Here is a 10,337-nt window from a genome sequence, read left to right as displayed (position 1 = left end):
CAGACAGACAGACAGACAGACACATTAATGAAGTGCACATTTATACACTTATTCCTTCAGATAAGTTTTCACTTCTTTTATTTGTCTGTCTATATGATTTTGGAACGTTAGCAGTCTATCTGGGTTTTTTTTTTAAATGTTGGCAAAAAAACAAAACTGAAAACCACACACACGCGCGCGTGCGTGCGCGAAACACCCCTGGGGAGAGAAAAGTTAAATTAAACTAAACTAAACTAAACCAATACATGTAAATGTATGTCAAATAAGAATTAAAATAAAAACATTAACATTTACCTGTTGAATGGTTACCCGACATCAGGTGATGAAAATCCTTATTTAGGCGCACGTCTTCAGTATTGCGTGGCGTACCCCGATACGAAAATGCGACGCTCAAAATTTCACGAATGTCGGACCAACCGCCTTCGTCAATTGTACGAAGCATCACTCCATTCTGTTGAATCTGGCGAAGTCCTTCGATGTTTCTGCGATGATCCAAGGTGGATACGCTCTGAAGATGCGAACACAGCTCTCGTTCACACGAAGGCCTTCGAATTTTATACAGACAGGGAAACTGCATGTCGATTTGCAGACGAATTCCATACAGCGTCCGTGCTTCAGTTATGAAGCCGTCGATTTTATCACTGCAGTTTCGACACGGTGAAAAATTCACGTACCATTTGATGGTTTGTGGTGGCAGGGACTCCAGGATCAGCAGTTCTCGTAGAAAATCAACAGCGTTATGTTCCGAGTGTCTTTTGTTGTGGTTTCTAACCGCAATAACACGTTGACAATTGTCACTCAGTCGAAAACTGATGACAGAATACACGATGTTAGGCCAGCAACCGCCGTGAAGTCCACTGTTCAAGAAAATGTCGAACACTTTTTGTTTTTCAGCTTTCTGTAAGTCCATTTTGCCGTGTTGACCCATCACATCCATGACAAGGATCAAGTTATTGATTTGTGAAAAGTCTATTTCTTTTTTCAGGCGTTGCAGCAGGTGTAAGAACAGTTCCCCAATATTGAGTATCGATGTTTCCATTTCCTTGGTGTTAGTGAAGTCTGTAAACTGACGATCTTTAAAATATATACTGACTTTGTAAGCTAAAGCAGTATGTGATGTCAGTGTTAGGTGTACATTTATTAATAACTTAGGGGGGTTTCTCTCCCCGATTCGACGATGACCGGGGAACAAGCATGCTGACTGAATGTGTATCGTCAAATCGTCAGTGTTCCCCCGAAATCGGCTCAATTAGACATGCCGCCTATGTCTTGTTGAGAAACCGAAAGTAGGCTATCTATCGTTTCAGCTAACATCGCGTTATATCAATTAGGTTGGCGATCGGTACTCGTTTTATGAGTCACACATGCACACAGTGGGGGTTGGCCGGCTGACTGTGTTTGTTTATGTTTTAAGTTTGTTTGTTTTTTCTCGTATTTTTTTCTCGTTCTTCTTTAGTTTGTCTTTTTTGGGGGGGTGGGGGGGGGGGAGGGCAGTTACCTGAGTATAAATGTTATATGTATAATATAGGGTATTCCCTCATCGGACAAGGGCTGGATGTAAAGAAACACTTTTGTATACTTACTGCATTATCGGCTTCGAATTTTTATGATTTTATTTTATTGTCTTTAATTCCGTGTGTGTGTGTGTGTGTGTGTGTGTGTGTGTGTGTGTGTGTGCGAGAGGGGGAGGGGAATTGAATTTTTGGGTACATGTATATGCGTTAGTATATGCACGTTTACAAGCGGCAACATATCATGCGTCTGTGGAACACTTGGAAGGAGCATGGCTTTCAAAACGCTGAGAAGTTACGGAGTTTCCCGATTTTGCAAGCTCAATTTTGTTTTGAGGTGACGTAAGGTTTCCGATTGTCCGCCTGTTGCTGTCATTTCTAATAATAGGCTGTGCTTTGGGGAAGTTCCCGCTGCTAAACATTGATGTGCACTTTATTTTTTGTAGTTAGGACCAAACCCACAGTACGACACAATCAGTCACTGCGTTGGTAGTCGTAAGCACTCACGAGAAAGACATTAACCGTACACTCTCTCTGTCCTCTCTCTCAATCTTTGTCATTTACAGAGAGAGAGCAGGCATGAAAATTCTCCGTATTTTCCGTATTTTCCGTATTTTTGAAAAAAATAAACCGTATTTTTTTTTTAATTTCCGTATTTTTCCTTTTTTTTTTTTAAATTTTTTAATTTTTTAATTTTTTTTTTTTTTTTCCTAATCATAGTTATAGTAAAATAGTTTTGGGGCCATGTTTGAATCCAATTTTAAGGCTCAGATAGCCCCAGATTGCACCAAATTGCACCCTTGAAAAAAAACAATTCCGGGGGAGCATGCCCCCGGACCCCCCTAGAAGTCATGGCGCTTCGCGCCTGCGAAACTTGGCGCTTCGCGCCTGCGAAACTTGGCGCTACGCGCCTGCAAAACTTGGCGCTACGCGCCTGCAAAACTTGGCGCTATGCGCCTTCGAATTTTTTTTCAGTATTTTTTTTTTTTTTCAGTTTTCATGCCTGGAGAGAGAGAGAGAGAGAGAGAGAGAGAGAGAGAGAGAGAGAGAGAGAGAGAGAGAGAGAGAGAGAGAGAGAGAGAGAGAGAGAGAGAGAGAACACTTTGCACACAGACAAAACTGAAACTGAACTTTATTACCAAAGGATAAAGGTTTAGGCAAAGCCCAATCTTTCAACCTGTCCCATAGATAGTAAGAAGGAAAAATGTTATAGTTTCTTACAGACGCAAATACTATAGATAGTAAGAAGGAAAAAGGTTATTAAATAGTTTCTTATAGTTACACACTCGAAAATAGGAAAACAATTGTGTAGTGTGGAAATTGCAGCACAGTTGCAATAACGCATTGCATATAAACATCAAAAACAACTGATGACAAAAAGGGGAAAATGTGGGGAGGAATTGTCACGATCATGGACATCATGTGCATGTATAGTATAATTATCAATAAATACACATAAAGAACAAATCAAAATTAAAAAAAAAAGCACAAAAATATCAGACCTGAAAAATGTTCTATTTACCCATCAAGCGAGAATAGAACTGGCGCCTAAACGTTTTCACAGAAGAGGAATTTATGATTTGTAGGGGTAGGGAATTCCAGAGAGGCGCTCATGAGAAGGCTAAACTGACTTGACTTCATGTTTCTGGGACCCATATATTTTTGTTGCATGTTTGAAATGTTATTTTAAATACGTAGGAACATCATTGTTAAGTACTTTAAACACAAAGACAGCCTTGTTTAGCGTCAACTGGTCTTTCAAGGGGAGGAAAGTAAGGAGCTTTAATTTATCATCTATTGGCTTATTTGACTCATGCAGAATTAGTTTTGCAGCACGGCCATGAAGAGAATTGAGTCGTTTTAAATGAACATCACTGCAGTTATCCCAAAGTGTTGAAGCAAAGTTGATATGAGGCATTATGTGGGCGTAATAAAACAACTTGTGCTTCCACATCGGCGTAATGTCTTCATTTAGACAATACATACACATTTTTAGATAATAATTTGCAAATTTTACTCAAGTGAGTTTGCCGTTTCAATTCTTGATCTTGATTGACTCTGAGAGAGAGAGAGAGAGAGAGAGAGAGAGAGAGAGAGAGAGAGAGAGAGAGAGAGAGAGAGAGAGAGAGAGAGAGAGAGAGAGAGAGAGTTCTTTATCACAAACATAACACGCACCATAATTACACCAGACACTGGCACACACTCACACTTCATAACATCGACCTCCCGGCACAAACACACACAGATAGATATTTACACGTTGGACACACACACACACACACACACACACACACACACACACACACACACACACACTTAATAACACCTACTCCCCGACACACACGTACACACACACGCACGATGAAGATGAATTGGTTTGCAAAAAACTTTTAAATGACCCCCCACCTCTCTCTTTCTTCAACCTATACAGAGGTTGTGTGTCTGTGTGTGTGTGTGTGTGTGTGTGTCTGTCTGTGTGTGTCTGTGTGTGTGAGTGTGTCTGTGTGTGTGTCTGTGTGTGTGTGTGTGTGTGTGTGTCTGTGTGTGTGTGTGTGTCTGTGTGTGTGTGTCTCAGTTTGTGTGTGTGTGTGTCTGTGTGTGTGTCTGTGTGTGTCTGTGTGTGTGTCTATGTGTGTGTGTGTCTGTCTGTGTGTGTGTAGTGTGTGTCTGTGTGTGTGTCTGTGTCTATGTGTGTGTGTGTGTCGGTCTTAACCCCCTTCGTGTGTACACGCAAGCACAAGACCAAGTGCGCACGGAAAAGATCCTGTAATCCATGTCAGAGTTCGGTGGGTTATAAAAACACGAAAATACCCAGCATGCCTCCCCCGAAATCGGCGTATGCTGCCTGAATGGCGGGGTAAAAACGGTCATACACGTACAAATCCACTCGTGCTAAAAACATGAGTGAACGTGGGAGTCTAAGCCCATGAACGAAGAAGAAGAAGTAGAGGAAGGGGTTGAGCGCCGAGTTGAGCGGCAGAACGAAGATCGCCATGGCGACGCTGAACTCGCTGGCGATGGGCACGTCCCTAGCTGCCAGCAAGCCCAGCAGACCAATAGGACCCCAGCACAGAAAGTCCGTCACGGCGATGGTGATGAGACGGCGCGCGATGGTTTTGTCTCGCGCACTGCGACTGCTGTCTGTGCCCTTTACCTGGGCCCGTATGCTTATGGGAGAAGTTCGCGACAACTCCCGAAGTTTTGAGTGACATCGGAAGTACTTGCCTCACTTTCGTATGCATGGGCCGGAAAAAGGGTTTACCTCGAAGCAAAGCGAGGAAGTAACTCAGGGTATTTTGCGACTACTTCTAAAGTTTTGAGTGACATCGGAAGTACATTCTCACTTTCGCATGCATGGGACGAAAAAAGAGTTTACTTTGGAAGCTAACGAGGAAGTAAATGAGGGTAAATGTACTACAGCCAGACCCAGTAGTAAACACGCTACTTCCACAGTTTCTCAGTGCAAAAAGGCAGGGCTTTTCTTCAGTTTTTCATGTCAAACCGAGCTGACGCTCCAAAAGAGAGAAAATAGAGGGAAAAGTCGTATCTTCTGCATGCATTTCGTGCAAATTTCCCTGAATACAAACCTGAGTTGCCAGCTTTGACTTTTGTTTGTTGATCTGGGTCATTGGCCACCACTCTTTCATTCCCGCTTATACGAGGGGGTTACTGTGTTTCTATGAAAATGGGCGTCGTTGTGTGCATGTGTGAGTGTGTGTGTGTGTGTGTGTGTGTTTGTGTGCATGCGTGCGTGTGTTTGTGTTCGTGTGCGTGTGTGTGTGTTCGAGTGTTTAAGTGTAAGTTTCTGCTATTTTTTTGGTCATTGCTTTATCTGTGTGTGTGTGTGTGTGTGTGTGTGTGTGTGTGTGTGTGTGTGTGTATGTATTTGTGCGAGTGCCTGTCTGCCTGTGTGTGCGTGCGTGCGGGTATAATTGTGCGTCTGTTCCTTCATACGTTTGTTTGCGTGTTCGCGCGTGCCGTGTGTGTGTGTGTGTGTGTGTTTGTGTGTGTGTGTGTTTGTTTGTGTGTGTTTGTGTGTGTGTGTTTGTGTGTGTGTGTTTGTGTGTGTGTGTGTGTGTGTGTGTGTGTGTGTGTGTGTGTTTTCGATGTTATGTGTGTGTTCGACGGTGTGTGTGTGTTCGACGGTGTGTGTGTGTTCGACGGTGTGTGTGTGTTCGACGGTGTGTGTGTGTGTGTGTGTGTGTGTGTGTGTGTGTGTGTGTGTGTGTGTTCGACGTTATGTGTGTGTTCGACGGTGTGGTGTGTGTGTGTGTGTGTGTGTATGTGTGTGTGTGTGTGTGTGTGTGTGTGTGTGTGTGTGTGTACCCACTCCCCACACTATGATGAGCTGACTATATTTGCGCCTTGATATTTTATTCATGTTCTTACGTTTTATGCTGTTTATTGTGATTCACCACACCCGAGTTTATCGTAATTGAGATAATAAAGTGTTCTATGTCTATGTATTATGTCTAATACACATGCACACACGCACGTAGGCTACAAAAATCCAATCTTGACTTTGAACTTTATATAAACATACATCCTCTTCACAATTAACGAGGACAAACGTAATTTACAAACACCTAAGTACAACAATTTTTCTGTTTTAAAAATTCGGACACACATTTTCTCAAATAATATGAAATTCGCTGAACTTATCTTCTTTTCACTACACCTTATATCTTGATTCCCCCAAAATGGAGTTCTGCCTTACCAGTAACACAAACATTCGCTCTGACCAAACTATTTTTGTCCAGCAGTTTTACCGATACACAATCATTAAAAAAACACTACAAAAAGAGTTTTAAGTTAACCGACTTCGCTACCACATAAACAACCTTTTTTTTTATTGTCCCCAACATTCTGGTCAACGAAATCATTATTATAGACAGTCATTCTATTTAAGGACAATCATCACAGCTTTCGTTCAACCAGTTAAAAACAACAATTATAGTAAAAGCTACAGCGCGATCAACGTTTGCCCATTTACGAACTCGCGATGAGATTTGTTTCTTCTGGTCACCAAGCCTACCGTTTACAAACGCATGCGCACTAATTGGGATTCCCCCAATTTTCTCGACCTTGACCTCAGAACTCTCGAAGCCACTACTTCGGCGTTCAATTTAGCTCGTGCATACCGAGTAGCTGGCAACTTTGCTTTCGAAGTTCCCACTTCCAATGTCAAGGGCCTCTCGCTTGACATAATTATACGACGATATCGCATCTCAAGTGTCCTTACCCATCCAAAAGAAACCTCCAGCGCATACTACAATTGCAGGACATTCCGTTTTTAAAGGCAGCTCATTGGGAAATGATCTCAGACACAATATCGAAGACGTGAAATGCGTCAATCGAGCAACTGTCGTAACTTGGCTACAATGAGACGGTCTCCTACCTTGCACCATAGACACGGACTGTGACATTCTTGTTTAATTTAGGTGAAATGCTTAAAACAGAGTGACTCAAAAGCGACAGTTCGATCAGTTACTGACCGAAAAAAACGTGCTCGAGTCATTCGGCGAAGGTGGCGAGCTTTCAAACCAGCACGACTGAATAACTCAGAATGCCTTTTTTCATCATGCCTCTATTCTACACGAGTAACATAGTGCAGTGGTAACGGTTCCGGACTCTCGTTCATTCGCTCCGGGTTCAAGTTCCGCCGGGAGCTATATATTTTTTTTATTAATCTTTTCCTTTTTAAGCATCCGCAATTGCATTCCGGCTGCAAAAACCGGGTTTTGCCTCTGTGTTAATTTTATTCATTTGCAAAAGAAACCTTCCTATGCTTTGAAAAAATCATATCATGTCTTGACTTTCAACTGTACGCGCGTGCGTGTGTGTGTGTGTGTGTGTGTGTGTGTGTGTGTGTGTATGTGTGTGTGTGTGTGTGTGTGTGTGTGTGTGTGTGTGTGTGTGTGTGTGACGTGTCACTTGTGTCATCATAGTTTCAGTGTGTGTATGAGTGTAGATTGAGAGAGAATGAGAGAAAGTGAGAGAGAGTGAGTGTGTGGTTATTTGTTTGTGACTGTGTGCGTGCGTGTATGGGTGCGTGTGTGTGTGTATATGTGTGCGCGCGAGCGCGCGCGCGTGTGTGTGTGTGCAGTGTGTGGTGTGTGTGTGTGTTTATGTGTGCCGTCAGTGTCACTTGTATCATAGTGTCAGTATGTGCATGAGTGTACGTTTGTCTGTGTGTGCATGTGTCGTCACTGTTTTGATCTTATTCATTTAAACACACACACCATGCAGAGAGAGAATGAGAGAATTGAGAATCAGAATGTTTTATTCGCGAAAACACATGTTTATAGCGAAAGGGTGTTGTGGGGTTGGGATGTCGAAGTACAAAGCTTTCTATATACCGAAGCATGCACGATCGCGCAGAGTTCTCGCTACTGGAAGTCCGATAGAGAGTCCACTGCATTTGTCAGAGTCAGGGATACCTTGACTCACACTGCACACCAATACCATGCATCATAACATCATGATTTGATCAGTCCTTCAGTCTTTTGTTTTCTTCCCTGTGGTGACATATATTGCATATTGTGTGACGGCCCTTTTCAGCATTAGAGAACCAAGAATGAAAACATCACGGTGTTTGAAACTGTTCATCCTAAGTAAAAGCGGACTACGCGAGACACTATTCTCAGATCTTCTTCCAGTTCTTCTTTGTACAATTCAGCGTACCGATCTTTGCTGATCGGGGGCAATGTCCGAAGACACGACATGGCATGTTTCTGAATCTTGGTCATGTTGTCTGACTGATCGAAGAACCAGCGTTTACGATCTGTGTTGAAATCATACATGAGCACAACATCATCACTTTTGCAGTACAAACTCTGGGTGCCAATATGTTCTTCAAATACAACAGTATCAAAAGATTCATTTCTTCTTCTATCGCGGAGAAGTCTTTGTTTACGGCGGTCTCTCAGTTCACTAGCCAGCAGCTTGATGTGTCTGATGTCAATACCTCTTTCAGACGTTATCTGTTCCATGTGTTCCAGACTCTCACTGTTGTCGTCTGTCTGATTTACCGCACTATCATGCGAACAGTCTTTGGTCTGCCAACCACTTGCGCCCAAACACATGGTGTCGTCTCTATTGTTTACATGTTCCTCTCCACTGCGCCTAGTGTAAGTGGCAGGCGGGGGGTCTGTCTCACGTGCAGAGCGTGGCGTGTCAACACAGGAATGTGTACTGTCATGTTGTGACGGAGGCATGAACTCAGGGGTGGCTAAAAATAGACCGCATGGCGAAGTATGCCTACTGTCAACAATGTTATCACTTGCCTTATTTTCTTGTTCCTGTCTTTTGTTTGTTTCTGTGGAGCACTGTGTCACAATGTTTTCTGTTCTTGTTTCGTCAGTCCGTGAAGTAGCACGCCTGTCTTCTGCCCTTTTCTTGTCGCGGCGTATCTGTGACGGGGGTTTGCGTCTCCACGCGCCCACTGGTAATGTCGGCTCGCCATCTTGTTGGTCTGCGGAGTTGAAGCGAAGCACGACGACAGGTTTGTCGCCTTCGCCCGTCACCTTCCAGGAGATAAGAGCGTGGTCCGCGATAATGGTGGTCAGAATAGACTCCACAGTTTTAGGTAGGCCTAAAACTGACATCTTAGTGGCTGTTGTTGCTGAAAATGTCGAACTTTTGACACAGCAAATGTGTTCGTGTCTTGCCACAGCGACCACCGGAAGTCGACCACCATGCAGAGAGAGAGAGAGAGAGAGAGAGAGAGAGAGCGACACTTCTTTGGCAATTTCAGTTGGACCAGACAGCGTCTTTATGTTTAACAGCCTGTTAGACTGTTCTGTAAACTTGGTGTTTACTGTGTTTTTTTCTAATTAACTGTTCTGAAATTTGGACAGAATAACCGTTCTTTCGTAAAACACTTCTGTCAAGAGTACAGCAATTTCACCATCTGAAAAAGGTGCAGAACGCCCCTCCGTGTCTACTTTCTTTTTGAGCGGCACACGTGCCTTGCCATTTTCGTTGACTGCCATGTTGATAGAAACGTGCGCATGCGTATTAGTAGGGATTCCCCCAATTTCCCCGACCTTGACCTTAATACTCTCGCTGTCACTACTTTGGCGTTCAAGTCAGTTCATGCATTGTGAACAGTGTTAGAAAGTTGACTTCGGGAGTTCCCACTTCGAAAAGAGGCCTCTACTTCCAGTGTTTCTTACTTCTAGTTCATGCATACGGGCCCTGGTTGCTGTGGACAGACAGGTAGATCATAGCTTGACCGGTAGCGAACAGCACAAACAGAACGAAGTTGAGCAGCACCATGACGTAGAAAGCGTATTGCTGGCCAGGAAACGTCTTGCGGGTGACAGGCAGCGGGATGCAGATACCTGACTGGCTTATTAATATGTACTTTGTAAACGAGTGACCGAATTCAATTAGAGCCAGTGTGTATTTGAGCTTGCTACCTTATGGCGCTTTGTTAAATATAGCGCGATACTTTTCTGAATTTTCACACACAAGTACATATCCAGTGAAGAACACAAGCATTTCTGTCCAGTGAGCTGTTGCGAACGTGACGGGGAGTTAAGTGGAAAGAGTACGTGACAAAATTTAAAACGCTTATTGTCAAATTAGATCACATTCATGCCACTTCATAAACTTTCCCCCAGTACAGACAGAAACCATACAAACAAGGTAGGATTAGGATGTGATACAACATTATTTTCCGAGTCTAACTGTTGATAAGGAAATGTTAATCGTACTTGATTATTCAAATCATATTGCTCAAGACATTGACCTCACCTGGACTTGAAATTTAAAAGTAAAAGTGTCAATCGTTCAAGGTGTGGGCTTGATAATAACATTGTC

This window comes from Littorina saxatilis, linkage group LG9 (assembly GCF_037325665.1).
Source record: "Littorina saxatilis isolate snail1 linkage group LG9, US_GU_Lsax_2.0, whole genome shotgun sequence".
In the NCBI taxonomy this organism is placed as follows: domain Eukaryota; kingdom Metazoa; phylum Mollusca; class Gastropoda; order Littorinimorpha; family Littorinidae; genus Littorina; species Littorina saxatilis.
The sequence above is the reverse complement of the archived record's forward strand: the minus strand, read 5'-3'. Positions refer to the sequence as shown.